General features: G+C 42.9%; 1 protein-coding gene across 2 annotated transcripts in view; it reads right to left on the bottom strand.

Annotated features, from left to right (window-relative positions):
• Positions 1 to 14,291, bottom strand: part of SLC7A14 (solute carrier family 7 member 14) — a 140,277-nt gene extending 125,986 nt beyond the window's left edge. For both annotated transcript variants that reach the window (XM_082393993.1, XM_082393992.1), the window contains exon 1: positions 13,681 to 14,291. The gene's annotated coding sequence lies outside the window, so the exon portion shown is untranslated. The remainder of the gene's footprint in view (positions 1 to 13,680) is intronic.
• Positions 14,292 to 16,613: the final 2,322 nt, after the last annotated feature.

Here is a 16,613-nt window from a genome sequence, read left to right as displayed (position 1 = left end):
TGATTCCCCCTTGATTTTTGAGTTTGTGTTTGTTTTGTTTTGGTCATGTGCTGGGAAAGGCTTGATGTCCCTTGTCTTAAGAGGAGAAAATTACCTTAAAAGTCCAAATAGTTTCCTGTATATAAATTAGGCTTCTAGGCTTAGTGAATTGGGGATCATTAGTTAATGGCTTCATGACGATGCCTTTTGCAAGTGACTTCTGAAAACTGGGGGCAAATTGAGTGATTCAGAACTGAGAAAGAGCCATCTGCTTATTTGTGTGAGATATACCTCTTACTCTCAAGCCTGGGACACTGGTAAAGACTTTGACTGGGGGAAGGGAAATGCATCTCACTTCTCACTGCCCAGCAAATGCCCCCGTGCCTCCGACCCCAACTTTTCCTTTGAAGGGAAAGTACTTTAGGAAGAATGCGATTTCCTTCCCCTCCATTTTCTTGGTTGACTTAAGTTTCTCTTTTACTCTCTCATTCAACATTTTCTTAATATCCTCTAGTCCATCAGCAAGATTAACCTTTAGAATTTTCTTAAACTGAACAACAAAATGGCCTTTCAAATTACTTCCCTTTCTTTCAAATCCCCCATCCTGTTTTGCTTAATAAATATCCCTTTTGCCATCAGTTCTCCCATTACAGCTTATTAGTCTTCCTGTACTATGTTCTTGTTTTGGGGTAATCACATAATCTCAGCCTTCACTGAAAGAAATGAGTTCCTGTAGGCAAATGAAAATGCACTTCGAAGTTCTACAGTATTAATTTCTTTTACGTCTAGAGATGTATTTTGCATCGCTGACCGTTTAGGACAAATTTGTCTTCAGAAACCATTCACAGGAACCTTGAGGATCCAGGCCATTGTTTTTGTAAATAGTAACTTGCATTACATTGGTCAGTTGGGCCTGTAGTTTTGTTTAGTTGACAGTTACATGAGAAGAATTCAAATCACTTTGCTGATTAAGAAACGAACCCAAAACAATCAATCCTGAATGCAATCCTCCACATACCCTAGGCACTTGGGACTTAGTATTGTTTTAATTTTAGCAACAGTAGTCTGAACAGGGGTTCCTATTTTTATTAACAGCTCCTAGTCTGTGTTTTTCTCCTTTGTAGCTTCAGTTTTTAGTATATTTTGTTGGATGAGTGAATAACTAAATGAATAAAGAGCCACTGTTTTTCTCTTTCTTAGATGGAGTGACTGAGGCCTAGAAAAGGTATGACTTGCCCAAGGTTCCACACGAAGTCTTTGGACCTCTGGGTCTAATCCTCTCATAAGGCCATGAAGGTACAGCTGCAAAGTCAGTCTTATCATCCATGCACTCATGTAAGATATATTAGGATTAGTCTCTTTCAGAGAGAATTTTAAAATTGTGGATGAGTAATACGAATGGGGAAGATTTTGGTGTCAGAGGGCACAGTGTTTGAATCTGGCTATGAGACCTTGGGCAAGTCATTTAAATTCAATAATTCTCATATGTAGAATTGGGATAATAATACCTATATCATAGGATTAAATGAGTAAATGTGAGCTGTTATTACTATTATCAGAAGAATTATGATGTAGCCATGTAATTATCCTTGACTTTAAGAAGAACGCTCAGTAACTTGCCATATTGGAATCACATGTATAAAGAGAGAACCTCACAAAGCTCAACTGACAGGTTCTCCCCAGATTCCTAATGTACTGTGTTGGCACCATAGTATTTATTTACAACTGTAGTTTGGAATAGTCTTGGGGGCAGAAAAGAAGAACACAGGCTAGTCATGAAGACAGTATTGAGATAGAGAAGTCTTGTTTCTATTTTGACATTAAGTTCTATGGTGGCATGTTTTAGTCGTCTATATTAGGAATTTATTTCTGGCACGACAGTCTATACTCATTCAGATATTGTCTTCCTCTGTGTTCTGATGCTGGAATAGAAGGTGTGTCAAGGGGCTTCCCTGGTGGTGCAGTGGTTAAGAATCTGCCTGCCAATGCAGGGGACAGGGGTTCGAGCCCTGGTCTGGGAAGATCCCACATGCCGCGGAGCAACTAAGCCCGTGAGCCACAACTACTGAGCCTGCGCATCTGGAGCCTCTGCTCCGCAACGGGAGAGGCCGCGATAGTGAGAGGCCCGCGCACCGCGATGAAGAGTGGCCTCCGCTCGCCGCAACTGGAGAAAGCCCTCGCACAGAAACGAAGACCCAACACAACCAAAAATAAAAAAATAAATAAAAAATTAAAAAAAAAAAAAAAAAGAAAGTGTGTCAAAAGTCTGTGTGACTAGGAAAGAACTTAAGATGAATCCCTTAAGATGATGAATAGTTTGTGCCTGCTTGGAACTAGGATAACTAGTCTGCTCAAGGGGAGAATAAGAATAGTTAAAATGGTTTGTTTGACCTCTGTCAGAGGTAACAATGGTGTCTGATTTTTAAAAAAACATTTTGAAAGTTGATTCCTTTGGCATTTTGTGGATGAGTCATAGTCACCCCATGAATGTTTTCTGTGTTGAGAGTGACTAATGAATACAGTTTCAAATGTCAGGGTCCACACATGAAGATTACTGACAAGGATAAACCAGATCTGGTGCTCTCAGAGCAAGGTCAGATCATGGCACCCTCTGGAGAGGAATAAACAGAATCAGCACAAAGTACAAGAGTTTTGCCCCTTACAGAAATAACCCAACCACTAGTATGGCTTATTCATGACTGGTGGTTAAACTGGGGCACCTACCAGAACTCCCTAAAGAAGACTAGCCTGTAACAAATATAAGATAGACTATGAGTTAGGAAGTTATAACGTGTATGAAATAATATCCTAACAGAAGATGGGGGATGCATGGCAACTAGATAAAGTCTCTACCTTCCGCTGAAATAATTTCCCAAAGTTTCTCTAACACTAGGGAAAGGGGAAACAAGACCCTTTATTTGAAAGGCCCATAGTTCCAGTAACCTGAAAGGTGTTCTTGAGTGGAATTTGGAAGAATTCTCTAGTCCTTGTTGCAGCCTGGATGGCAAGTTTCATGAGACTGCCTGTCCAACTCCATAGATCCTGATGTGCTCGCAAGTCATCTCATTCGGTTTTTTTGCTATCCTAATACCAGGATGGGAATGACCTGGGTAACACTCACAAGCATCTTGCATTGCAAGTGACTATATTGGCATCTAGTTAACACATCAGCCTCTTGGGATTTGGGAATTATGGCTTGATTCTTCAGAGCTAGAAGACTTTTGATAGAACTGATAAAATCAAGTTTCTATACGTAATAAGACTGGTCAGACTGTGAGACAGTCATGACCCTATGAAACCCTGCATGAGAAGCCAGTTCTTAGATTTCTTCCCTCATTCTCTTTTCAACACAATTTTTACTGAAACACCACCTGTTTTTGTCTTTAAATGATTTCTCAGAATGAATTTATATAGAAAATATGAGTTTCATTGATTTTCTAAAAAAGAAAAACCCTATCATTGTAAGCCTTGTGTACATTAAATTAAATGTACCGTGCTGATCAATTCGGGCAAAACACCTTGCCCCTGAAGCAGAAATGGTTTGGGAGTTCTCTTTTTTTACTTTCTTACTCTTTTTTAACCAATCTTGCTTAAATCTATCCATTTACCCAATTATCTGGTCTCTGGGATTATGAATCTAATAACCTGCCATTTACAATGAATTTGGGATGAACTTTGCTCCATTATCAAATGATGGGAGCCATGGACCCTGCCCTCTTTTTTCTTGGGCACACTGTTTTCTGTGGTGATCTCTACCTTAATGGCATTAATCATTTATAGCCTCTAGACTAGAAAGTGTCCTCCCTCCATAACCAGCTTCTTAATATGATAGATGGATCAATACAATGTGGGTGATAATAAGTTGTGGGTATTCTAAACAAGGTCCTGGAATGAGCATCTGAGCACAGTGCAGTCAGTCATTTCCATCCATCCTTATGGGGGTGGTCAGCGAATGGGGGGTGTGGAGAGTGGGAAGATGCTCTGTTACCTACTGTTGGAAAGCAGCGGCTTGGTGTGGAGGGAAAAGCCTGGGACTGGGAGCCAGAGAATCTAGTCTGTTCACAGTGCTGCTTTTAGCTGTGCAACCTTGAGCAAGTGGCTTCACCTCTCTGGCTCTCAGAGAGAGAGTTTCATCTCTTGTAAATTGAGTGGATTGGTTTAGATGATCTCTATTGGATGTATATGGGATGACAGGTGGCCAGAGAAAGGCAAGTGGGAAATAAGCAATCTCAGAACCTAAATACGCACAGACTAACTTGACTATGAGGTGAAATTTAAGACCATAAGCCTGGATAAATTATTAGGAGTGTGCAGATGGGTGAAAAATTTAACCCTGCTACAAAGAGGGATGGTGCTCTGGAGCCTGAAATCCTACCTCTGCCATGCTCTGTGTGCAGGCAACTTCATCTTTCTGAAGGCTCCCTCATCTAGAAAATAGGCTGTGATCATTTATATGCAAGCATGAACAGCATATTATTTACAGAATCACCAGAGATTAAGATGCCTTCTGTTCAGGCTGTGCCTCTATAATCTCTGGCAGTTTGAAACGAAGAGGCGGGGAGGGTGTGTGAGGCGGGGGAAGAATGCCATGCCCATGTGTTGGGCATGCTGCTTGTCTGCGTTTCTGAAGAGAATATTCTCATGTAGAAGCAGCCCAGGATCTGATCTTTCACTTGGCTGTTATGAAGGAACCGTATCTTAATAGTGAGCTATGGAAACTTGGAGCTTCATAAATACTTAATAATCACATTGTGTGTTATGCTCCAATGATGAATAAAATTCCTGAAGGCAGTACAGAGCAGGGCAAAATGTTATGAACTAAGAGGATAGACTAGGCTCTAGTCTTTATCCTGTCTCCTGTCACTAATTTGCTGGCTGACCTTGAGCAAGTCACTTAATGTCTCTGGGTTTTAATTACTTCAACTGTAAAACATGGGGAAAGGAGAAGGCTGGCTGGGATGATTTCTGAGGTTCCTTCCAGCTGTGAGATTAGACTTCGTGATTCTGATATCTGCCATGAACCAGCCCTGAATTCAATGATATTCCCAAAATATTCATAAAAACCCCGTTCAAAGGATAAACTCCAGGCTGAATAAATAAATCCACTCAGCTGTATTAAAGTTTCTTCAGAGTCTTTCCATTATGACCTTTCACCATTCTTAGCCAGGTCTCTACTTAACCACATCAGTCTGCACATATATCATTTTCATTCATACTTCTAGAATTTGCTTACGCTATTCCCATTTCTACAATAGCCTTTCCTCTCATTTATCCACATTAGAAAATATTATATATCATTCAAAGTATGGTTCAATTGTAATTTCTCTATGGAAGTGAATCGTTCCCTTGTCTCTTTTTGGAGGCTTCTTCATAACATGTTATAGCATATGTCACATTGCATAGATAATTAGTGGAGTTTACATGTCTGACTGCTGGAGTGTTGGTGACTTGAGGGCAGGGATTGTGCCAGTGCTTAGCTAGATCCATGCTTCTCATAAAGTAAGAGCATAACCCAGTGTTTCTCCAGTGAACTGCAAAGGTGGTGTTTTTCAGAATTGTATTCGCTAATTTTGGGTCCTCAAATGCCAACCTTTAGTCTGGGCCTTGCAATATGGGCATATTACCCTACTGGGACTTCTTGCACCTGCAGAAGTTGGAAGGGGCTTCTTATATAAACTTCTGAGGGCCAGTTTGAAAACCACTGATTTCTAACCTTATATTTTACTTCTCGATAAAATTACTGGAATCCCAGTAATGCTTCTGAGCTGTTGTAGACTTCACATGAGTATGGCTGAATTTCACCTGGGGAAGGATACCAAAAGTAAATTCTCTCTGTATCAGTTGGGGAACTAGGAAGCATGAACAGCATCTCACCTTGAGCACTATTTCTCAGTGGAAGAGGAGTGCTATGGGCATTTCAGGTAGGATTCTTTTTTATTGTGCGGGGTTGTCCTGTCTAGTGCAGGATATTCAGCATTCCTGATCCCAGCGCACCAAAGCCAGTAGTAACACCCACCCCCAATGTATGTAACAATAAAAATAATACCCTTGGGCTTCCCTGGTGGCGCAGTGGTTGAGAGTCTGCCTGCCAATGCAGGGGACACGGGTTCGAGCCCTGGTCTGGGAAGATCCCACATGCCGCGGAGCAACTGGGCCCGTGAGCCACAACTACTGAGCCTGCGCGTCTGGAGCCTGTGCTCCGCAACAAGAGAGGCCACAATAGTGAGAGGCCCACGCACCGTGATGAAGAGTGGCCCCCGCTTGCCGCAACTAGAGAAAGCCCTAGCACAGAAAGGAAGACCCAACATAGCAATCAATCAATCAATCAATCAAGCTTTAAAACAAACAAACAAACAAACAAAAATACCCTTTAGTGGGATAGCACCTGAGTTTGAGAACCATTGATTTTAGAAGAAACCAGGAGGCCTCCCATATTGTAAATGCCATTTTCTAGACATGCAAGCTTAGATCTATGATCTTCTTAACCCTAAAGACTTTGATTTAGCCGTCAACTCTAGTTCAGGACTGGATATCAGCAACTTGAGAGTTATTTTTGACTGAGAAGAACTGAAAGGATGAAAAATCTGTTCCTTTCTTTCGTAAAGACTTTATGGTTTATAAGGAGTTTTAAAAAGTGCTATCTCATTGGCCCTTCTTGTAATATGAGGAGCAGATTTAGTGCACGTTAAAATCCACGGTGAGATAGATAGATACTGTGATATATTCTGTTTGACTAATTTGGTAAGGTAGGGTTAATGAGAAGAAAATGAATTTCACACATGATTTTGAAAATTTTAGTCTTACTTTTGACCGAAGCCCACCACCAGGAAATGGCACTCTGGAAACTCTCCATCTCTGCCTTAAAAGCTGTCTAGATTGTCACTCTGAGTAAAAAACCTGGAGGCAAATCCAGAAAACTCTAGTGAACAGTGAAGATGTGGTAGGCTGACATTTGTAGCCATAGAAGGTGCTGAATCCTACACCAACATTCATTCATTTCTGGCAACGCAGGCAATTCATACATTCTGGGAAAAGCAGCATCGTGCAAAGCCCAACATTCAGTACTGAACCACTGAAACAATTGATTTACTTGAAAAAGGACAAGAGCCATCTTGCAGAAGGACAGTGCAGATCCCTATATGGTTTAATCAGAACCAGAGACCTGAAGTTCTATTTACCCTCTTGATTGCTCTTCTAGCCAGAAAATGTAGGTAAAGTAAAAATTTCCCAGAGAAGGGGCTTGTGTGTTAAGTGGCCTAAAAATGATGCACATCAGTTATCTGAGAGACCGATTATTTGGTTTTCAAAGACGCAGTGTCGCATGGTGCTTAAAAGCACAAACTAGTTAGCTGGATGAATTTGGGCAGGTTATTTAACTACTTGGGATCCAGTTTTCTCATCTGTAAAAAGGGACTAATAACATTACCAACATTTAGGGTCAGCGTAAGTGCAAATAAGTATTAGCTATCATGATCATCATCATTGTTATTATTGTGAAGTACCAGCATGAAATGTCAGAGCTTCCAATAAATAATGCTGTAAAAATAAGAATCTTCATTTATTTTTGATTATTTGGGCTGAATGAGGTAGTATATTCAAGTCTTTGGCCTCATTTCATAGAACCATAGAATGTTATAGCTTGAAGGACCTGAAACACTATTTAATTCAAATTTCATGGTTTAGAGATGAAGATGATGAAGGTAAGAGGAGTTAAATCCTTGCTCAAATTCTTGCAACAAAGATTCTGAAGTTTTGAATGCTTTTCTTCTGGTTCATAGTTCTACCCATGAAATTTCTACCTATTGATTTTCCTTGACTAGTAGTTCACCTGGGGGTGCAAGGAAAATAATCTGAAATCCAAATACCTTCACTTTCCTACTCTTAGCAGCTCTGGTAAAAGTTTGGTGGCTAAGCTCATTGATAAAAAAAAAATTTTTTCATGACTCATGAAAAGATGCATGATGTTAAAAGATGCAAAGAGCAGTGGATTGAGAGAGAAGGCTCAAGTCTTGATTCCGCCTCTGCTATTAACTTGGGTGACCATTCTCAGCCTCGATTTCTCTGTTTGCAAAATAAGACAGTTGGGCTGTGTGATTGTTACAAAATATTGGCACAATAATATATTGTATAAATATTTTCTCTAATGAACAATCAAGTCTTTACAATTATGAGAAACATGTTGTCATCAGAATGTTCAAACACCTGGATGCAATTGTTTTTTAATTTGCTAATTATTTGAAAAACAAACAAAGGGAAAAAAACAATTTAAAAAATAAACAGGCCATGGAAACCAGCTTGCTCATTTGTAGGACAGTTTATTGGGTTGGAATATTTTGCCTTTGGCAAATGAGAATCCGTTAATTCCAGGTATTTGCTTATTGACTTGCTAGCATAGAATGATCTATTTTTCTTTCACTTTTGTCAGTAATCACCAGTTAAAACTTTTAAAGGGAGGCCCAATTATTCCTGGAAAAGGATAATATTCTATGACCTGCCAGACTGTGATGTCATCAGCTCTCCTCTGATCAATATATGTGTTTTCATTTTAAGCTAAGCTCCCTCTGAATTTAGTAATAAGAGTAATTGCCTGCAACAATCTTGAAGGCCAATCAAATACTTTCTCAAGGAAATAAATATCTCTTTAAGGTAAAAGTGAAAAATAGCATACAATTCCATTTAAGCATTAAGTTTCTGAAATTGCTTCATCATAGTGAAATGCAAGGCCTTTGGGCTGATGTGTCCCATGTTCCCTGGAAGAGGACAGCAAGGCACAGTTCTCAGTAGCAGTCTGTCTTGGCCATGACTACCTGTGCCCATAGAGGGGCTAGGAGGGTGGTTGTCAGGGTAAGATTTGATGTTCTGTGTTTGTCTCCTGTTTTATTTGCTGAAGGAAAATGCCGCAGGGAATACTCATTTCTTGGCTAGATGAGGGTATGGCATGAACAGACCTGGAACAATGGTCTGAATTCAACAAATATTTACTGAGCACCCATGTGCCAGGCTATAGGAGCTGCAACACCTGTGACCACAGCATTTCTGTGCTAATACAGGACACTCCTCAATTACTTTATTGATTAAGTGAATGATTGTATACTACCAGCGTGAGTTTCAAAGCTACATTGTCAGTTCTATTTACTTCTTGGGATGTAAAATCAGTTAAATCCCTCAAGCTAAAAACAGTGAAAATTAAACTCTTTTCAGTTCCGAGGTAAAATATTTTCTCCCTTGCGAAATCCAAGCCCTTTCAAGAGATACACGGTTCCCATGAAATGAATAAGCCATGGTTCCTCCCAAAATGATATTTATAATTAAAGCCAGCATGATCTGCTAGAGACCAGAGTTGACAATCTCCCTAAGTTCCCCTTTAGTGATAAAATTACATATGCAACAACTGGCTGAGAGTGGCATGCTTGACCAGCATCAGGCTAAGAGTATATCTCAGCTATTTCTCTGGCAGAGTATCTTACAAGTTACCATTCCTTTGTTAAGACTTTGTTAAGATCTATTTATCTATCTATCTTAAGACAAATATATACATATATCATATATAAGATATATATATATATCAAGTTTATATAAACTTGAATTTTGAATAAGAACCGCTAGGTTATTTCTAAGTTGGAATTCAGGAAACCAGTAAGACAGTAAAATGGAACGTTTTACTTTACTTTATGGTAAAATGGAATCTATGTGAAGCAAACTCCAGAGGTCACCAGCTCCTTCAGTGAGACGTGTCCTCCTTGCTAGCCTTATTGTCTTGAGCATCTTTGGGCTTTGGGGGATGTCCTAGGCACAAGTAGCTTTTTCTCCTCTCATGGCAAATGTTTCAAAACAGAGTCCCAAATCTTTATTCCTAGTTTGACGTTCTCAGTTGCTGTGAGGATGATTTTAGCACTTTCCAAAGCTACATTGTCCAATAGAACTCTCTGCAGTTTTCTGTATCTGCGCTGTCCAATAAGGCCGTCATTAGCCACATACGGTTTTACTGAGCACTTGAAATATGGCTATTGTAATTAAGGAACTGAATTTTTAATGTGTAAATTTTAACTAACTAAAATGTAAACAACTTCATGTGGCTAACGACTACCATATTGGATAGAGTGGTTCTAGACAGTGTAAGATTATGGTTCATGGGGCCGAGCAAACCAGCAACAGCACCCTTGCAGGATTGCCCAGTGAGGGTATAATAGAAGTTATGCATTTAATTATGAGTTATGCCTTAATTGCTTCTATAGGGGGTTTGAAGCAGAATGTCAGTAATAGCACTAGGAAGACATAAAGGGATCTCTAAGTAAAGGATAACAAATGGGAGGAATATGTTGTGATAAATATTAAGAGATAAAAGAGCAGAACAGTGCCATTTGAATTGAATTTGAATTTGAATTTCTAAATTCTACATATTGGAGCAGGCTAGAACTCTGCAGTTCAGTATAAAAATTACATTTTGCCAGTGTGATTACTAGGGCTATAAAAATCCAATTAATGAAGGTGAGATTTTACTGTGGGCTGAAAGAGAAGCAAGCAAAAATGAATAGAGTATCAGGTCCAGTGTATGTTAGAGTAGACTAGAACTCTAGGACCATCTCTAATGAAATTATCTACTTGACTGAATTGTGAAAATTCGATGAAATGATTTATGAAAGGACTTAGCATAGTGGCTAGCATTTGATAGATATCAGCACTTACGATGATCAGTTATTTCTGCCTAGATCTTTTTGAGGCCTCTTCCAAGTACCTTTGAGAACATAGGAAGATGCTAAGGGTAACTGATTTAGGCAAAATTATTTGTTGAGAGTAGATCATAGAAGAGGAAATATAGACAACATAAAGGCAAGCAAAGAAATGCCACACCATCTTCCGCATTTGCAATTTGTTGCTATAGGGAGAACAGTTACTGAGGAAGGTGGGTCAGGTATCTCAGTTTTGTTGGGTCAGACAACACTGGAATAGTGAGACCGAAGGGGAAAGAATAGGAAGAAAAAGTAGGAATGAGGACTGCTTGTATTTTAAGTGTTTATAATTGCTGAGTATAGTTCACTCATGCTGATGTTCTTGTCAAAGATAAAGAAGGCATGGAAGAATATTTGAGGCACCATGGGGGTAGTGGAAAGGGCACTGGCCTTGGAGTCAGGTCAACTGGATTCCAATCCTAACCTTTCAGTTTTCTGACTTAGACTAATAACCATCTTGTGGTCCCCAAATTCTCCTTTTTGTAAAACAATGATGCTTAATGATTTTGAAGATTATTCCAGCCCTCTAACTCAAGGGTGTAATTCTAAATATGAAAGCACAAGTGGGCTCTAATCCTCCAGATTCCCCGAAGCCCTGCTGTTCTTTCAGGAAAACCTGCTGTTTTAGTCCTCTAATGTGTTTCTGTTATCCTGAAGCTCAAGTTGTGTGAACAGTGGTGTCTCAAGCAGCATGCACAAAAGCAGTTGGTATGGTGGGAGTGAGTGACAGTGGGTGGGTGAACAGATTAAAGAGGAAAGGGTTGGAAGAGAGAGTAGTGTGTGTGAAAAAAAAAAAAAGCAGGCCCTCTACTTTTGACAGACTCTTGCTATATTCTCCAGTAACAGCTATCCAAAGCCAAATGCCAAAATGAAGGCATGAAAATAGCTTGCACTTCAGAGTTAAGCAGACTTGAATTTGAATCCAAGCTCTGGATTTGAGATACGTAACTTCAGTTTTCTTAACTTTGTGAAACTTATGGTTAGCAGCTATTGTAAAGCGTAAATGAGATAATATGATTCAGCAGGTAGTAGGTTTTTAGTAAATATTCTTTTATCGTGGCCTCCCTAAATTGGCTTAGTTCCTTCCTCATCTAGCCCATAATGTAGAAGACTCATCAAAGAAACACACCGGGCTGCTTAGAGACCTATATCTAGAGGATGTAAATAACGTGTGGTGGGGAGAGAAGGGTGCTGAAGAGAGAAAAAACTTTGGCCAGGAATAGAAAGCCCGGTCTCTCCATTGATGAAGCCTCTTCCTTCGTGCTACCTCACAGTTCTCTGGTTCTTGAAAGCCACGGAAGTGTTTACCAGAACAGCAACCCTAACTGTGTTTCCAACGCTTTACCAACAGGAAGATTCACAGCGCAGGCAGAGAAAACAGAACGAGGCGCCACATTCTTTCCCATTCGAAGACCACAAAGCTGGATCCTGGAGTGACACCCGCTCCTTGCTCCTCTACCCAGGAGTGGGGAAAATCTCCTTCCAAGCGGGGTCCGGGGGAAGGCAGAGAACCAGGGAATGCATAGCACCTTTACCCATCTCTCTAGGTCGCTTGCTCCACCTGACCCCCTTTACGTGGTTCTAACGCAGTTTCTGCTTTGGAGAAATGTTGGCAAGCGGTGAGCCGCCAGTCCCCTGGCACGATTATCTCCCTGCCTCGGAGAACTTTCAGCACCGCGGACAGCGCCCCTCCCCGCCATCCTCTCTGTGGTCCAGGCTCCTGACTGGTGCTATCCTGCCGCTTGGCGTTCTCCCGGACCCCTTCCTGGAGGGGACTCTGGTCGGGGTGGGTGGGTGGGGGGAGAGGAGGTGGGTTATCATTCTGTGTGTCTTGGTCAACTCTGGCCAGTGACCGGCCCCGCCACTTCGGTGAGAATCCCTCCCAAGAGCCGGTTCCTTTGCGCCTCTCAGTTCAAGACCTCAGTGAACCGAGTCTGGCACAGGTGGTGGGGTGGGGAGCGCCAGGAGCCGGCGAGAGCTCTACTGTTCCAGCATTCCCGCATCTTTCCTCCGCCTTCACTTCGCTTCTAGTCATTTGGCGACTTCTATCTTACTGTTCAATCACAAAGCAAAATACCTGTGTGTGTGTGGGGGGGGGGGGTTGGGCGGGGGAGGGAGGGGGTGACTCAAGAGCGAGAAGGAGGTTGGGGGCTGCGTCCCGCAAGGCCACACTGCCCTACTCTGGCCCTCTGGATTCCTAGGACACTGATGTGCTTTGGCATGGGGGAAGAGAGGAGTCTTAGGTGCAGGTGAGAATCCTCTCCCCAGGGTTGCCCCCTCTGGCCAGGGAGCTTCCCTGGACACTTCACCCATCACGTCCTCCTCGTCGCCCCTGGCGTGTCACCGCTCTCTGGGGACAGATGCTCCTGAGAGCGCACTGGCCTGGTCAGGTCACCGGGCTCAGCTAGAGTCCCTTTGAAGAGTTTGCTCTCTGGTAAAAGGGCAGACGTTGTCTGTCCCTGCTCTCCCCTCGGGCTTCGGCCGGAAAAGCGTCTCTTCCTCTCCGTGGGCTCTTTCCGAGGCCGAGAACCGAGCTGTGCGAGCCCGGTGTGTGCAAGGCATGGGGGGACAGGACGAGCCCGGCGTCGGTGGAGACCCGGGGGGGCCCGGACGCAGCTCGCGGCTCCCTCCTAAGCCTCTGTCTCCCGCCGTGCCGGAGCTGCATTCGTCCCAGCCCCGCCTGGTAGCCCTGCGAGTTGGAGCCCGGCGTCCCCCTACCCCGGATGCTGTCCAGGCCACATTCTGGGCCAGAGCCGGAGAGACCCCGACTCGCCTCCTTCCTTCTTACAGGAGACCCCTTCCCCGAGGGCGCGCCTCAGCCTCCGCGCCATGTTCCTGCTTCCCCCCTCCCGGCGGCTCCGGCTCCCTGGTTCATTCAACCAGAGGCAATCATTCCCATGCGCGGGGGTCCAGCTGGGATGCAGAGGGCACGGAGGCGGACAGACCGCGGCGAAGGGGGACGTTCACTCACCGGAGGGCTGGAGGCGATGACCTGGCTGCCGGGGCTGATGGCTGGCGGTCCGCACTTACAGCGCCCGGCCCTGCCTCCTGCGATGCTGGGTGGTGGCGCCAAAGGAAGGCAGCAGGCAGCCGCCGCTGCGGAACAGCTCCCCAGTTATGCAGATTGCCCCGTCTACCCCGCACCCTCCCCGCGGCCTGTCAGTCCTCCCTCCAGCTAGCTGGTCTCCGCCCTCCTGGAGTCACGTGGGCTGCCCAACCCCTTACGTTATTGAGCCGAAGCCTCTCACCAGACGCCCCCCACCCCCACCCCAAACACACACACGCACACGCACACGCGCGCTTTCTCTCTGTCAACTCCTGCCTGGCCTACTGAGCCTCCAGGTGCCGCTTCCAGTATCTCGGGCTATATGAGGCCGAGGGGCAAGAGATGCAAGCAGCTCTCTGTCCGGGGAAAGGGCCAGGCAGGACTCTGCAGTATCGGTGTGTTGCGAATGCACAGACTCTGCCAGAAGCTCCACCTCTGCTGGACTTGGCATTGGACAAAGCTGGCTACCCAGACCCGCTTCCTGCCCTCTGAAAGCTTCCCCGCTTCTTCACGGAGCCCTTGCTGCTCTTAAACTTCTTCCACCTCCCTTAGCATTACTGAAAAGAAAGGATGGGAGAGATTGATTTCCCCTCCCCCCTCCTAAAAAAGACAAGACCTTCCTCCTTGTCCAAAGCTCAAGTAGGCCAAGTTTTATCTTTGGATTCTCAACATCTTATGAGTAGAAAGATCGAGGATTTGAGATTTGAAGACTGACCAGGAATTTCGGTCTATGTGACCTTGGGGGTATCTAACTTTTACTAACCTTTCTTCTCTCATCTGTGAAATGACCTCCTCACAGAACTATTATGAGAATTTAAAAATGATAATATTCTTAAAATTGCCTATCTCAGGGCTAGACACATATTTAGAACTCAATAAATGAGAGTCCTTCCCCTGTCTCTGTTAAAAGATAAATTTCGGAAAACAAGGAGATTGTGATTTGTGCCAGTAGAAAGGAAGTATCTTTTGTAAACTTAGAAGGGAGTATCTGTGCATTCAGGCTAGACAGATAACGTCTGAGTGGGGACAAGATATACACGGGGCTTGTATTTTTTCATTGGCTCTGTTAGGATGAGAACTGTGTTATGTCTCAAAAGGATGAGGACTAGATGGTACAAACCCAGGCATGTTTGGCCTCATCAGAGAATGAATTGTTTAACATGCATTGGATAGACTGATTTAGATGGAAAGTACCTACATGAATTCTTGCATCTTTGGTCCAAGCCCTCAAAATACATGGAATCTAATGAGATGTAACTCTCCATCCTTGGAAACAAATTCACTGGGCTTCTGTTTGAGAAGAATACTGGCTGTCTGACACTTCCCTCCTAGGATGGAGCAGTTCAAGTGTACCTTTAGGTTGTGGGTTCTAGCTCAGAGGACCTGGGTTCTCCCCAGAAAAATGACTAATCAGTGCCAGGACAGTCTGGGAAAGTCCACCTAGCTTAAGCTTATTATTGCCTTGGACCAGCATCCAGGTCTGAAGTCTTGAGACATTCCCATAATTTGAGCTTATGAGAGTTCTGCAGGGTATGTCAGATCTCCTGGGATATCCAAGAAGCTATGAAACATTTCAGGACAGGCATAGAGTTAAAGAATCAGAAGTTTGGAGCCTTAATGCAGTCTCTGCCAGTTGCTTATTGTATGATCTTTGGCAAGTCACTCAAGCTCTCAGAGTCTCAGCTTTACAATGGGAATAGAACGTCTGTCTGCCTTCTCCATGAGCTTGTTGTAATGTTCAAGTGGGATAAAGTATGAGAAGCCATACCGTGAAAGGTAAAGAGCGAATAAATGCAAGCTATTAACATTATAGACTGAAGAAAACCCTGAATTTATTCTAGTCCAGATGCATTACAGTCATGAAGAGATAGGAAGTTGGGATTTGTCATGGCATGGGCAGTTACTAAAGTGTCAGTGTTTTTCTGTAAGTCTGTGTGTGTGCATGTAATTCAAGGGGTGTGGTGTTTCAAGCACTGTATTTTCGTTTTCGCTGTCTTCTTTGATGGATTTCTGGATTAAATCTCATTTTTTTCCTGGCTTTTCATTATTAGAACAACACCAGCCACAATCACAGTGGTTATGAGTATTTAATATCTGAGATAAGTTTGTGCCTGTATTTCAGGACAGAGGGTTTACACTTTTCTGACTTTCACAGATAAAACTGATTTGGGTTAGAAATTCAAAATGGGTTTGATTTCAAAGTAAAAAATATTCAGCATCCAGGAGCAATTTCTGGTTAATCATCAGCACCTTGAATGGTGGTAAGAGTCTCCTGTCCACTGCCAATAAACCCAGTGAAATCTTCACACAAACCAGGAACTCCTGAGGAGCTCTCCCACCTGTAAGCAGATTCTAGCCCACTTTCCTGGTTTACTTCCTTTTAATATTCTTCAGGAAGTGTCAGTTTGGACCTCTTTATATTTAGGGACACCAAAAGACCAGAAGGTGCCAACTCATGCTCCTATGCATATCATTAAAAACAAATTGTCCAAGGTTGGTAAAATGCTACCTCTGACTCCTACCTACCTCTGTGTTGTCATGAGGAAACATGAGAAATGGAAGAATAAGCACGAAATAATTTAATTTTGCCTCAAAAATTGTGCCTTTATGAGCAGTTACTTGGAGGAGCATAAATTTCAGAAAAATTTGAACAGTTTCACCAGAAGTTGCTCTGGGACTCTGAATAATTTTTTCAAACCAGTTTTCAATGTCCAAGTCACCTTTCCCAGCACAGGGCAGAAAAAGGAGCTTAGGGGACAGATCTTGCATAGATTGCAATAGAAAGTTACACCTTAACAACGATTTCTTGATAAGGTTTCCCTTGGGTCCTACTCCTTTACTTACAAGCGCTTATCTTT

This window comes from Balaenoptera borealis, assembly GCF_965194805.1.
Source record: "Balaenoptera borealis genome assembly, chromosome: 5".
Taxonomy (NCBI): Eukaryota; Metazoa; Chordata; class Mammalia; order Artiodactyla; family Balaenopteridae; genus Balaenoptera; species Balaenoptera borealis.
The sequence above is the reverse complement of the archived record's forward strand: the minus strand, read 5'-3'. Positions and strand labels throughout refer to the sequence as shown.